This window comes from Dermacentor variabilis, chromosome 8, assembly GCF_050947875.1.
Source record: "Dermacentor variabilis isolate Ectoservices chromosome 8, ASM5094787v1, whole genome shotgun sequence".
Lineage (NCBI taxonomy): Eukaryota > Metazoa > Arthropoda > Arachnida > Ixodida > Ixodidae > Dermacentor > Dermacentor variabilis.
Window position 1 is genome coordinate 56153817 of NC_134575.1, and position 15013 is coordinate 56168829.

The 15013-nt window shown below is 46.3% G+C and overlaps 2 protein-coding genes across 4 annotated transcripts in view; both read right to left on the bottom strand.

Moving 5' to 3' along the window:
* The window catches only part of LOC142591035 (uncharacterized), a 77203-nt gene extending 67546 nt beyond the window's left edge, over positions 1-9657 (bottom strand). The window contains exon 1 of the mRNA XM_075703409.1: positions 9502-9657. The gene's annotated coding sequence lies outside the window, so the exon portion shown is untranslated. The remainder of the gene's footprint in view (positions 1-9501) is intronic.
* The window catches only part of LOC142591036 (uncharacterized), a 256522-nt gene that overhangs the window by 174318 nt on the left and 67191 nt on the right, over positions 1-15013 (bottom strand). The window lies entirely within an intron of this gene.

Consider the following 15013-nt stretch of genomic DNA (forward strand, 5'->3'; position numbering starts at 1 on the left):
GCCCATGTGCAATGTGTTCATTTGATTTGGGTGCCAGGGCATAAAGGTTTGTTTTTTAATGAAACTGCTGATTCACTGGCAAATGCATCACTATCCGGCCCGGTTCTTCCTATTCTACCAGTGACAGCACAGATCACGGCGGCAAGATTTCGGATGCGATCAATAAGATTAGCCTTATCAAACCCACGTTTGAGTGCTTCTCCAGAGCATAAGCACTTGGCATTTCCCTGGCATAGCGAATCCTGTGACACAAAGATGCTTGAGGGCTGCCTGACCAAATTACGCTGCCGAATACCCTCGCTGAATTTCCATTTGCACAGGTCGGGTTTGGTTCCCTCCCCCCTCTGTTCTTTTTGCAATGAGGAAGAGACGATACACCACTTTCTTCTATCTTGTCGCCGCTTCACTACGGTTAGAAAAAGATGTTTGGGAATACCTTTTCGAAGAATTGGCCTGGACTTGACACAACCTGCAATTATTTTGTTCGGAGCGTCCACGTTGCGATTCAGTCACAGGGATGCGTGCTTCGCTGTCCGAACATTCCTTACGGAATCTAAACGAATGCCCTGCTAAATTCCTTTCTTTTTGTTTTTACTTTTAAGATAGTTATTACCCATTCAATATGACCTTCCTGATTTTATTTAAGAGGTAATTCTGCGCTATTCAGGGCTATTTCAATACCTATTAGGAAATTTATGCTCCATCATAATTTCGAATAATCCACCCATTTCTTGGCCAATCCCCCATCGTGGGTAGGAGCCACACTCATCACAGGCTACAACAACAACGAACGATGGTCAGTGTGTGTTACTGTAGCCACAACCGCTGCCAGAATAAGGTGCCGGTACCGCTGCGCCTTCTTTTATCCTCTTCTCACGGCAAGCTCGTGGCGCAAGCGCAACGCTGGCTCCGATAGCACCGAAGATTCTTGAACGGCGCAACTGCTGTAGGCCAGGACACATGCGGAAACAGATAGCGGGACGTTGGTGACGGGCAGTGGAAGACGACGACACAAGCCTGCGGATGGAACGAACGTTGGTCACTGTGTGTTCCTGTTGCCACAACCGCTGCCGATGAATGGTCCGATGAATCGCGGTTTGAAATTGTCACGCAAACCAAGAGTTCGATGCGGTGTCAATAGGAATACGACGATGCAGATGGTTTGACAGGGTAATAGAATAAAGAAACCTTGAGAAGTGAAGTGGGCGACCATCCGTAAGCGAGGTAATATGGCGAGTAGCCGGTGGTGCGCTGAACAGCCGTGGTGTACGTGAAAGTGACGAATGACAGAAGCTTGTCCCAATATTTTGGTCTGGTAGAATATATGCGGCGATGTTATCGGTAAGTGTGTCTCCGAATCCGTTAGCCAGCCGGTGGTAGCTCGAAGCTGTTTTGTGGGTGGTACCAGAGGTTTGCAGGACTTCGTTTAGTCGTTGCGAGAAAAATGCCTTTCCATGGTCTATAAGCAGTAACAGAGGAGAACCATGGTGGAGATGAATGTTTGATGGATGAAGTCGCCAAATTCCCCAGCTGGGCCAGTGATTACTGACATTGTCTGAGCTTAGTACGTCTGGTAGTTGATGGCGGTCGCGATCCAAAGATTGCCATTTGCATGCGAATATCGAGTATGAATTTCTCAAAATTCAGCAAGGATTCAAGCAAGGATGTAGCCTATTTTTATACGGGCTGACGCTGTACAATAAAGGCATAGAAAGACGACTCCAAGACAGTTAAGGTTCTTTACCCTACATGCATAATGAAGAAAGAGGTAATAAAAGGTCCCAGGGGTAATGTATGCAGATGACATAGTGCAATCAGTGAACTTACAATGACTTGCGAATGTGTGGCAATGAAGGGATACATCGAAGACTTAGTGTAGCACCTAGAAACCGGCAATTATAAGCTTTCATGAACGGACGAGTAATAAAATGCTGTCAATTCAACAGCAAGTCATACCTGTAGTCAAAACGTATGATAGTACTCGTTTCAGGCTAGATGCACTCGGCGTTTTATATGAATGCACAGAAGGAGACAACGGCTGAGCGGGGCGAGCGCGACCGACAACAACCGTCTTCTGCCTCTTCTCCTTCTGCTGGCGCCCGTATTTCGCACTACCTCACTCACTGACGAAATAGGAGCCTTCAATGCGACTTATGGAACAGGCAGCACTGGTAGGTCGTAGTGCGGCTTCGTCGGTTGACATTGACCGTTTCGCGTCCGCGACGCCATTGGTCAGTAGGTGGCTTAATAGGCTCAATGACATAGTTCACCGGGGACGTCTGTTGTAGAACCCTGTAAGGGCGGTCATACTTTGAGCTGAACTTTGTAGAAAGGCCAGTAGTAGAGGAACTAACACGGGGCCATACCAGCGTTCCAGTTGAATATGATGCAAAAGTCAAGCTTGCGTAGAGATCGATGCCGATACGGTCGAAACGCCGCGAGGGGCAAGGCAATTATTGGAGCGGTCCTGTTATCTTGTAAGGTGCCCTCTTGCGGCATTGCCACTTGGAGCAGGAGTGGACGTACTTCCGAGCGAAGCGGTACATTTCTCGCCTGTAGTATCGAAACCGTAGGTGTGCGTACAGCTTTAGTACACCGGCATCAGTGCATTGCGGATCCACATGAAAAGAGGCACAGACATTGGAACGTAAATGGCGAGTGTCACTAGCAACCATTTAAGGCCACTAGGTAGGTAGTTGCGGCGGTACAGGAGCTCTTCGCTGATGGCGAAGTGGCGAACAGTGCGACGAAGGAAGCGGTCAGTGGTGCGAGATAAATGTTGAGATAAATACTATAGAAGAGAGGCTACCCAAAGATCCCTGCGCTGCTCTCCTGGCATGTTGGCGAATGGAAGAAACGAAAAATTGTAGCTGGAGACACGAGTACTATGCTCATCAGACAATGGTGAGCACGAAAGAGCATCGGCATCCGAATGCTCACTGCCTTACCGGTAGAAAACGGGGATGTTATAGTCCTGTAGACGATGCGCCCAGCGAGCTAGGCGGCCCAGATGGGTCTTTTAATGACGACAACCAGCACAGGGCCTGGTGATCGGTCACGACGCCAAAGGGACGGTCATATACGTAAGGCCGGAATTTGTCCGGGGTGCACCAAAGATTAGTTGACAGCGGTGCGGGATGGCGGAAACGTGGCGGGTTCGGACAGACAGGTACACGCCCAGCGTAGAAGTCATTCGCAGGTCGACCAGGATTCCTACCTAGCGGCATTGCTGGTGACTGCCTGCGTGCGACTTCAGCATAGGCCAGAGGAGCCGAAACAGGCGAATGCTGGTAGGAAGCTGGCAGTGCCTCAGAAATTTGCTCCTCTATGGCTTGTAGCGCGGGAGCAAGCGCCTGTGCGAAGTCCTGGACGTGGGGAAAAGGGGACAATTGTCTTGCCACTACTTGTTGGACAATCTGTTGAATTTGTTGCAATAACATTGAGGTACCAATAGCAGCAGGAGCACCGACAGTTAATTCTGACATGTTGGTCGTCTGAAAGCTCTGCAGGCGTGTAGAAGTACGCCGTTTCCGCATCTCGTCGTAGCTCTGGCAGTACTGAACGACGCCTGTGAGAGTTTCGGGATTTTCGGCAATGAGCATCTGGAAGGCGTCGTACTCGATCCATTCATGATGTGCCGGATTTTTTCAGATTTCGACGTAGCAGGGTTGATGCAACGGCAGAAGTGGACAATATCTTCAATGTAGAGCGGAAAGTTCTCGCTGGATTGCTGGGAGTGACCGCGCAGGCACTGTTCTGCGAGGAGCTTGTGAACAGCGGGTCGGCCGAAGGCTTGCGCGAAGCTCATTTAAAGGACGACCAGTTGGCAATATCAGCATCCTGGGCGGAGAACCACAGCTGTGCCGGGCCCGACAGGTAAAACTTTACGTTGCTGAGTTTATCGCAGCCATCCCATTTATTGTGGGCGCCCGCTCACTCATACGAAGCGAGCCACTCCTCCATGTCGTGCTCGTCGGTGCCGTTGAAAATTACAGGCTCTCGCTGTCTTGGTACTCAAGAGCAGGCGACCACATGTAAATAAATAATCAGGCGAAATAAAAAGAACAGAGAAAACAGGAAATGAATTTGATGCGAAGAATGTAAATAAATTTAGACCATGGGGATTTCCATGAACGGGAAGCACGTAATTAGAAGGCGAAATCAGTATGGTAATCGAAAGGGCAGTGCCTTCCTATTTGAAACTCATGCCGGTTGACTATAAAAATTCATGCCGGAGAAAATACTCAAAACAATATGAGGCATGTGCATATTGCAGCAAAAATTGGAAGACCACACGGCACTTTCTATGGAATGTATAGGCAGGTTAGGTAGGTAACGTGCACCTACCAGAAGCCTGTGAAATTAAATTTAAGGAAAGTATGGGGTGGTCAGCAGTAGAGATAAATTATGAGTCCTTTGGGAGGGTTGGTAGAAATAAAATTACGGAATTATTGACTAGACACCACCTGGTACAGGCATAGGTAGTGGTACAACGTACATAGAGGAGTCCCGAGGAAGAGAATAAAAGGGTAAGGAGATATGTACAAAAAATGATTGAATGAGAAGAATGTATGCATACCTGGTTAGCCCAGGCAGGCTAGGTAACTATTTCTCCCGACCCTATTTCGAAGCGGATACCAACAAATAACCATCATTATCACCGTAGCAGGAAAACGAAGCTCAACTTAAGCACGCGCCTCATACATAATGCTTTGCGATTGTGGCAATGTATTGTGTCGCTATAGTGATTCTTTGCTGAACGTATTTCCGTCAACACTCATTGTCAACCATGTTCTGCAGCAATTTTATTTGGTGAGTTAGCTTTCGACATCGCACAAAATTTAAACATTTCAACCACCTTACGAATATCGGTAAATATGGAGCGTCAAGGAGCAGTGGCTTATGCAATGTTGGACTGTTCGTTTCAACGAGTCACTTGCGAAACCGGAAAATCGAAGAAAACATATGAGGAGTTGGTCAATATTGAAGAGAGACCGTAGAAGAACCAGATTCCCTGTAGTAATGCTGATTGATCTAGCTCTCATCTAAGACTGTTTCGTTTCAAGTAGTTCTTCCATCAAATTTTGAATTTGCGCGCCCTTACATACACATAAAGAGCAAGCGCTTGATGTTTGCATTTTGTTACCGACAGTGCAGTGCTACGCCCTGGAGTTCTGATGAAGTATACGCTTGTCTGGGGCAATATTATAGGTTTTGCTTTAGAAGTGTAGAAGTGAAAAAAGTTTGTGTGGATAAATCGTGGGAAGCTGTTCAAGCAGGAGAAATGGAGAGGGGATGGGATAGCTTACGAGGGTCTAAATGTGTGCATATATTGTTACGGAACAATTGATACACAAATGGACACGAGGTTACCGCAGTGCCATTCGAGACTCTCCTTCCATCGGCTCCTCACTAGCCTACTGAACACGCGAGTCACGTGGTTGGTCGAGCCGTTGCAGCTCGTCATCTCATTCTGGACCAACTCGGTGCTTCAAAAGACTCCCATATGTCCTGTTACGGCAGCCGACATAGAATTGTGCACGTCATACCTGTCTCTCTGGTCCTCTTATGGTCGCCAGACCTCCACGTTGGCCTATAAGAGAAGCTCCTCCCACGTTGCACTGGGCTCTATGAGGTACTGCGTCAACTTGGTGACATCAATTAAGAGGTTGTAGCCCTGGGCCTTGCTTCTTTGACCTCGTCGCTACCAACTGATGTTCACCCATTCGAGGATGGCCAAGCAATTGATGGTATTATCTCTCTCTCTCTCTCTCTCTCTCTCTATATATATATATATATATATATATATATATATATATATATATATATATATATAGAGAGAGAGAGAGAGAGAGAGAGAGAGAGAGAGAGAGAATACCCTTCGTTCATCGAATAGGCAGGACGTCGTACGAGTGAACTGCTGTACAACACTTTGAACTGTGGTGAACGCATTATACATTGTGAATCCGGGACGTCATAGAAAGTCGACGAAATTATGCCGCATTTCCCAGCAATTATTTCTTAATCACCGGTACTTTTGTCAGGTAAATTGCATTCTGTCCAATACTTCTTATTAGCAATATCAATTTTCTGACAATAGCTGGGTCTGTTGATAATCTTTAAAGGCACACTAAAGGTTACCAGAAGGTCAAGTTAAAGTGGTAGAGCAATGTTCTCGAACGTCTAAGGCGTCAATCTAATCGCGAACAGAGCTTTAGTAACCGGGAAATCGAGGTAAATGCATGACACGATTTGAGACCCCCCAGCGACATTCCGGTACTAGCCCGATGACGAAAGCACACCTCATAATTTGTGTTACTAATACTCAACTACTCGTATTAAAATATGATATTAAAATATGATTTTATTTGATTATAAGACGGAAGAAAATGCTACTTGTCTACATCTATTCGATTCTAAGAAAAAATAACATTTTGACGTTACCCTTCAGTAGTATGGGTGTTCGAAAGGTTTTGTTTTCGCTGGACTCTGCGCGCTCGACTCTGCGCCGCGCACGCTTTGGAGTTTCAGTAGTTTCGTTATCGCGTCGTGCTGTGCGGGTTCCGCTGTCTCGCGAAACTTTCATTTCGAACAAGCAGTGAGAATGCCACGTCCTTGTGATGCCGTGGGAAGCCCTCGTTGCTTTCCCGCTCCGGAGAGCCGGTGTCGTGGCCGCCGTCGTAGTACGCAACGACCCCGGCCGCGCGAGCCCTCAGCAGCAGGTCGCGCTCGTCAGTGCTCAAATCGCTGAAGTTGAGCCCAGCATCGCGAGCCAATCTGTCGTTGTCAGGGTCCATTGTGACGAGCGTCGAAGTTTGCGTCATAGAATAAAGTACCAGCTTATGGTCGCGCGTTTCTCCTTCCGCTAGCCACCATACTCCCGCTTTCGATCTGCTGTCGGCTCTGTCTTGGCTCTGTTTCTGGCCGCGCGTTTGCGTTTTGCGCAGAAAAGCCGTAGCGCCGTCTGCGGACGCCGTTCTACTCACCGATGGCGCAACCTCACTATGAGACCATGATGTCAGTACTCCTCGATCGGAGGGCGGGCGGTTTGAACTGCGCTAGAGGTACGCGGACACTTCAGAACGCATTTTCTCTTAAAATAAGTCTCTCCTTGGCACGAAACAAGCGTGTCGAGGTTTCTGGGATGGTATTTCAACAGTCTACGTTCACTTAATATTAGCCTTTAATGTCCCTTTAAAGGAATTTCTCATTCGCTTTGTTCACCATTTAGTCACGTCTCTTCTCCATTTAGTTTGAGACTGTTCCTTCTGAATCGGCTAAATAATTTCATTGTTGGTTATTTCTGTTGAATAAGTTTCGCAATGCCACTAGAATATTCAAGCTGAAGGGTAGCTTTGAAAAGACACCCTGCAAATAAAACATCCCGATAGTATTTTTCGAACGATTATAGTGATATCGACTTGCTATCTTTTTCAGATGCCTCATAAGCCACACCCCTATACAGTCGTAATGATACGTTCTTCAAAATTTAGCATATTTCAGTCAACGCTAATTATGTTTGTAGCCTCAGTAGACAAGCAAATGGTATTCGTAACCGGCACTGACCCGATATTAGCAAATTTCGTAAGACGACACAACCATACTCATATACACTCATATGTACACAAGAGTTACACAAGCGTACTCCTATAAGGAATTGTAATTAGCATGTTCTACACGGTATGATGACTGGGGAGTGCTTCATGTGATTGCAGCTCACAGTTTTGATGTTCAAATCCTTCGTAATTTCGTCACATATTACTAAATTGTAAGGTGGAAAATTTTGTTAGCCATTTCGCTCATATTCCACGATTCTGTTTGCAAATGCACTCGGCAAGAACTTTTTTGTTCGCTTGCTCTTTCTCTCTCGCTCTCTCATGTGCGACTTTCTCATTCGTTTGTTCGTTCAGGCCTAATCGGCAATCATTATTTCTACAGAATTTTTCTTCTATTACACTCGTTACAATACCCCTATACAAGCTCCTTGGCTTAGTGGAACATAACGCTTTAAACCGCAAAGATCAGGCACCCGTTCTTGCGTTTCGCGGCGGTGTCGTCACTCGGTGTAGCTGAGAGAAGAAGCACAGCGGAGGCTGACATAGCGAACTGGGAGCGTAGCGGGGAATGAAAGACGGCGATAGTGAAGCGAGCGGATGGGGGAAAGCGTAGACGGGCGGTGCAGCGGAACCATGTGGTGTAAAGCGGAGGAGGAGAGTATGGCGAAAGCGTGAGTAGAAAATTCAGAACCCTTTCACACTGTGAAGAGGGAAGTGCAGCAAAGCTGGCGCTATGGTTGTTTTGCTATGTCTCCGAACCTCGACCTCGCACACGGGAAACGTTTCGATGGTGGGATCTCACGGCGACGACGTGCGTTTTGCACTGCGCGATATGCAGGTATTGGCATGCATCGTGCTTGAATCTGGCCTCCCTGTCCCGATCATCGTTGGCGGTATTCGGTCGATGGCGCCGCTCGCCCCAAAGCTTCGCCAGCATTCGATGTTGTCGGACTAGGTGCAGCGGAAAGGGCGACCTCACGCTCCGACGCTCATTGTATTCTGCTTGGTGTTGTTCCGATCAAACAACACGCGTCTCGCCCATGCAGAGGGAAAAGTGCAACGGATAAAGGCAGTGGCGCGATCTCTGCGTACAAAGACAATGATACAAAACAATTTGTGGATAGAGACAATCGTGTTTTATATAGTGCGGCTACGCCGATCACGGCGTGTGCTCTAGGACGCCGCACAGCTTGCGGCCGAAGAGCGTCTGCCACGGTATTGAGCAATATCATGAGAGACACGTGGCTGTTAGCGATGAGTAGACACAAGTTAGGAAAGGGGCATCCGTGGTGGAGAGGATTGTAAATTGTTGTTCTATGTCCATGGAGACGAGACCTGCAAGGCCGTAGCCACAAACAGTTTGGCTGTAAAAAGATAGTGCCGCGCAAGACGGGCTCAGCTGCAGTGACCGCAAGGAAATGGCGCTAGAGTAGGGCGCCGTCGTCTGTTATCCGACGGCACGGGGCGACCGCATCCACCAATACTATATATGGAAACAAAGCGCTGCATGAGCGGAGGTCTGTCTGTGGCGGCTGCTGTAAAATGCGCCCTCGCCTTACCAACGCGCTGCCTCTCGCGATCTCCCGATTAGCAAGGCAGTCGCGACACACTTTTCCCTTTTTCTCATGTGTCACACGAGACAGATTGCTGGCGCTTGCCAATATATCGCGATCTGTAAACACATTATATAATGGCGGTGAAATTTCGCATTTTGGATCATCCTAAACAAAGGCGTTTTTCTCGTTTACTAAGTTAGCAGCGCATATTTCGTCAACTAGATTTCTGTAAGCTGGCATTATTTACCTTAACATATAACTTGGTTTGAATTGTAAACCAATCCTCAGTAATTCCTAGCAACACCCGTGATTTCCCTGAGCCTTGCAACACCACCTACACCACACACAATTATTAAATGAAGTGCGTTGAAAGTTAAAAGCTACTTTACCAAATATACGGAGTCTTCTTGTAAAGAAGAGAAAGATGTAGAGACTCAAATGTTTTCGTGCAACGACTGGCGTCCCTCAGTGTCTCTGCTGCTTCACAACCGTGGTTTGCTGGAAGCGCTCAGTATGTATATTGACGTGGGCAATGCGAAACAACAGATAAAGAAGAACAGAAAGTGCAGATCCTACGCAGACTATCAACTGAGGACCTCTCCTTTTTGTTATAATAATGACGTCCTTGGCTGCATTTGCCAAGTTATAAGGTTGCCTTCAAACAGCTGCGCTCTGCTTGGGAACTTCTATCGCGTCAAACATTTGTGTCCTACACTCAGACTTCTCAAAACGTTTTGTCTTGATACAACAGGTGGCTTAATAAACGAAATAACAATACCAATATAGCCACGTGGCTACCTTTATTAACTGCCGAATCCAGATATCGCAGTTACAATAATAATTTGTGCTCTACATCTACCGCGAACATAGATGTAGCACGACTCTTGGCGTGCTAAATGGCGGCCATCGGGCACCAACATGACATTCAATTTGTGGAAGGCTGAAGCACCTTTACAACCGACTGCAATTTAGGAACAATTATAGGAAACATACATGGCGTACTTTACTGCAACATACGTACAACGTAGCACAGGTTACAAAATCAGTAACAGTATTATTGAAGCCTCGTAGCTTGCCGTTCAAGAATAACGGAATCGAGACAAAAAAAAAAAGAACACTGCCTGGCGCCATATTTTTGCACCGAAGACGCTTTTCTGGCGGTTATGCCAACCGTAGGCACAGCGCGCGTCCTCACTGTTCCGCGGCTCTCAGAGAGCTCTCGCCGAAAGCACAAGGTGCTTCCAGTCTTGTCTGAGCAGTGTTTGTTTTTTTACGCAGCCGTGATTCAATTTGTATTGTCATGCAAAGCGGCTTTTTACGCTTCTCCCCCACATTTCACAAAGAGAAACACCATCAGATAGAATACAGTGAGAGGGACAATGAAAAACAGTGTTCTTGACTTCTTTTTTGTTTATGTAAATTTAAAGTGTTTCCATTTGTCGATGGTTGTTGCGAAAAACTCCCGAAAGAATGGAATTTAAAGATAGAAAAGTGCATAATTAAAAGCAGACATGATGCGGTGGCACGAGAGCTAATATGAGTTTCTTATATTTTAATGTTGTTATATGTTAAACTTTAATGGTTATACATGAAAGTTCTTCAGCTCTGCTAATGAGATAGGCAGGTCATGATGTCACGATGGGCCATTATAAGTTGTATCTATTTAAAATCCTATTTAATCAAAAAAAAAACATTTAGTTGGAAGTAGCGCCTTGTCCATCGTACATGTTCCTCTTTTCGTCCGCGTTTTCGTAGCGCTCTTTTCTTCAAGTATATTAAAGGAGTTTGCACATGTAAGGGTCTACAGATCTGTTCAACGTACGCGTTGACACCATCAATAGGGTTGGGAAACTTTTGATCACGGACTCTTCCCTCCTGTTTCGGTCCGCGTTGGCGTAGGTGGCAAGTCAGTGACAACGAATTTCCTCCCACAATGTCAATGCGGCTTCATGGACCATGCGCCATATCATACCAGAAAGCTGCATAGCTAAGTAGACATCTAACTACACAGGATTTCGGCTGCAGCGGTTGAACTTCCACCTATAATTTTCCCAGTGAGCAAAAGTGAGAGCTGCCCAAGCATGATCGTTTCAACGATAAGTGATATTCCGAAGTCCATATATCAGTTCTCGCTTCGTCGGTCGTGTTAGTGTCGCTTGCGGCTGCAATCCACAATTAGATAATAAATTCTGACTACTTTGGGTGTATTTTGACTTGATTCTTTTTTATCTAATATTAAAAAGGTGTGGACCGAGATAAGTAACCACAGAGCGTGTCTTCTGTGGTGTGTGTTTTGGTCATGTCACGAAGGTTTCAGGAGCTATCCATGTTCGTTTTTGAAATTTTATATATGTTTGTATGTAAACGTTTTCATGCCTATCTGAAATAAAGGGTAGTTGGGGTCAGAAGGGTAGTACATTGTGCTTATATTGCGGTAACGCAGTTCCTAGCCAACCAAGGCACAAGCTTCGGTCACTGAGCATGCGACAATTCGTACAAACGTGCCCCTTTTCAACGAACATCTTTGACGTTTACATGTGTCTGTAAAAGCGTGACTCGGTAGGCACCGCTGCTCGATGAAGCTGATGCCAATGTGTGACACTGGGTATCGGACACTGTATCTGTGCTGGTCTTTGACAAAACTCGTTGATACCAACCTATGCCACTGGGTAAATGCCAGTAGGAGTGCATGATATGGTATAAGAAACTGTAGTCGAGTCCTTCTGGTCACGCTAGCTGCTTAGCCCGAAGCGAACCGCTCCCACGTGTAGATCTTGAATGAAAGTATTTGACACAATCTGGGGTAATTAGGCATTTGCCACTGGGAATGTGAAGCTCTATAATGGCGAAAACGATCCATTCAATTTAGTCGTTGTTAAGCAGAAAGTGCGCCTCGTTTAAAGGGTTCATCAAGGTAAGCAACCAGACAAATTTGCAGGCTGCGCCACAAATGAACTGTGTATGTACCACTTTTCGATGCCTTTAACGTCTACACTTTACTGCACCAAGAATTCACTGGGCATGTGCCGCCATTTATTGACCATCTCGACAACGTGGACACTCAGTGTGTGCCAGTGAGTGTGTCACTCTGAGAAAGAGCAACAACTTTATTGATTCATAATGAAATGCAGCGCGTTAAGCGCCTGATGGGGTGGCTCCCTGTTCACGGGTTCCATATGCTTCCAGGGCCGCCTGGACCGTGTGGATCAGTCGGAGCTGGTCTTCCGGAGCGAGGCCGAATCGCAAGATCTCCCATCGCTCGTACAAGGTGCGGATAGTAGGGGTGATTATTGGTATACGTGGGGGGCGGTTGTTGAGGAAATTTCACTCTCCTATGACGTACTGGTGGGTTCCTAGTGCATTGCATTGAGGACATGTGTTCTAGTATATATTGGGTATAGTCTGTTCTGGACGCAGGGGTGGGTAAGGGATCCTGCTTGGATTTGCCTGTATATTGTTTGTTCGGCTCTGGTCAAAGAGTTGGGGGGTCTGGGCATGTCTTCTTGCCGTACTTGCAACACTTGACCATATCTGTGTAACTGGTGATGGGTTGTTATCCTCTTGCGTCCTGCTCAGTGGCCCGGGAGTTGAGCGCTCGGGCCTGTTGATGAGCATATTCGTTGCCCTCGAGTGAGGAGTGGGCCAGGACCCTAACTTTTTCGTTTGTTTTCTAAGGAGGCATAGTTTTCCCGATGATTTTCAGTGCCGCAAGGGACACCTAGCCAGATTTGTAGTTCTTGTACACAGCTTGAGTCCATGACGATCTTGGTGACGTTAGATTGCAGGAGTGCCATGACTATCGCCGCTTCTTCTACTTCCTCCGAAGACGGAGTGTACATTACTGCGCACGTGACTAGCTTGTCCAGTCCGGTGACTGGTACTATTGCCCTCGTGGAGCGTTTGGGAAGAGAGGCGTCTCTGTATAGGATAAGTGTCGTCTTCCTCTGGTATCGAGGAGATGGCTCTTGCCCGGGCGTCGCGTCGTCCGGCGTGCCTTCTGGGTTTCATTCTGGCGCGGTGGTGGCAACTTCTCAGTCCACTTTTCGGGCCATTGGCCGCGGCGGATGTAGTGTAAATCTTGCCATTTGATCTTGCGGACGACGCTTCTGCCCGCCTTGGTGTGGCTAAGGCGGACCTTATATAATGGTAACAGCGCCATCAAAACGACGACGGAGTGAAATGACAAAGGACGAGTGCTGCGATGTGTCATTTCACCCTGTGGTCGATTTGATTATATTGTTACCATTATGAAGGTGTAGCAACGCGCCCAGCTTTCCACTTAAATAGGGCGGAACCGAAGCCGTCGACATCAAGCACGGAATTCTGAATTTTGTTTGCTAGATCAACTAAAACGACAGAGAAACGTTCGCTCATGTATGCTGATTAAAAAAAAAACAGATGCATCATAGCTTCTAAGATTTTGTATCGGCTTTTCAGCTAACTTATGCAATACTCTAATAGCTTCAAATGACATATATATCGCGGCAAAATATCTCTTTGCATTTTTACTATTTTACTTACTTTATTATACATCTTATATCGAAGAACGCACCGTAAATGTGCTGAGATGTCCTTCCTCCTGGCCAGTTCTACTTCTTGCCGTTGGCTTGCAGATACGACAGATCAGTTCAAATCTGACGATGCAACACGCAGGGTGAGATGGAAGAAGTGAAAATCATTTTACATGAATTGTATCAAATAAGTACTTATAAAGTTACGCACTACACGCAGATTGCTAATACAGTAACTATTTTGCGCGGTATTTGGTGCTTGAAGACATGTCACTGAAGTTGTGCCGCAATATTGTCTCGCTGACACTAGCCGTTCCATCTACTAATGTAGACGCCATTAAGCCTTAACTGACAATTAAGTTGTTTATACTGCTTGATGCCTCAGAACAAGTCCGCATATTCAGCTTACGATGCTGCGATTACTGTCCTGATGTCTTTCCTAGAATATATGCATTAGAACATTATTCAGAAAGATGTTGTGTATGGAGGGGGGGGCCCCTTTATTACTAGATGAACAATTGACATTTCGAAAGGTCGTCGCGGTTAGAATATTTAGCATTGGTGTCGAGTTTTGCAGTCCTGTTGGCTTCATATGAAAGCATTACATTGGTTTGAATGAAATATATACAGGGTGTCCCTGCTAACTTGGAACAAGATTTTGAAAAACCTATGCGTTCTTCAGAACAGAAATTGAGTGGATGTTTGTTGCGTTTATCTAAACCTATGGTACAGATTTATTGCTCGTCGTTTTTTTGAGTAATTAGCCGAGATAAATTAATTACCTCTTTATATATAGCTCGAAACGTAAAGGCGTCAATAGGAAAGATGTGGAGCTTCACAAATATTGCCCAACCCAGGTACTTCCAACGAAATAGACAGCGTGGCCGTTTTTATTCGGGAAAAATGATAGCCGATGAAGTTTAAAAAATAACAAGTGACAGCACGCTCTGTGGGCCCGAATGCGCCGCGATTACAGCGCTCTCATGAGTTATTTGTAGAAGCATCGCCAGCGCTGCCTTCTCTTCACTTATAAGAAAGGGCTTCAACCTTCGCTCACCTCTGACATTACCGGCAGCAGCTGACGATGGCGCTCCGAAAAAGTCCATCGTCAGGAGCCGCTCACGCCCGTCGCCGGAGAACGCGCCTTTATCAACCGTTTATTCTAATATGAGGAGAAGAGCAAGGTTTTTTCCAGCGTTCAAGTCAATGCGGAACAGAAAAAATACACCCAAAACATATATACACCCAAACATCATATATCAGAAACCTGTGCGAGAGAGAGCATCATTTGTAACAACGCCGCTTTTCTTCCAAGCTATGCCAGCGGCTAGATGCATGTGAGCTCGACTGTCTATTACTGTCGTGCAGCGCAACCGTTTTGAAGAATTTG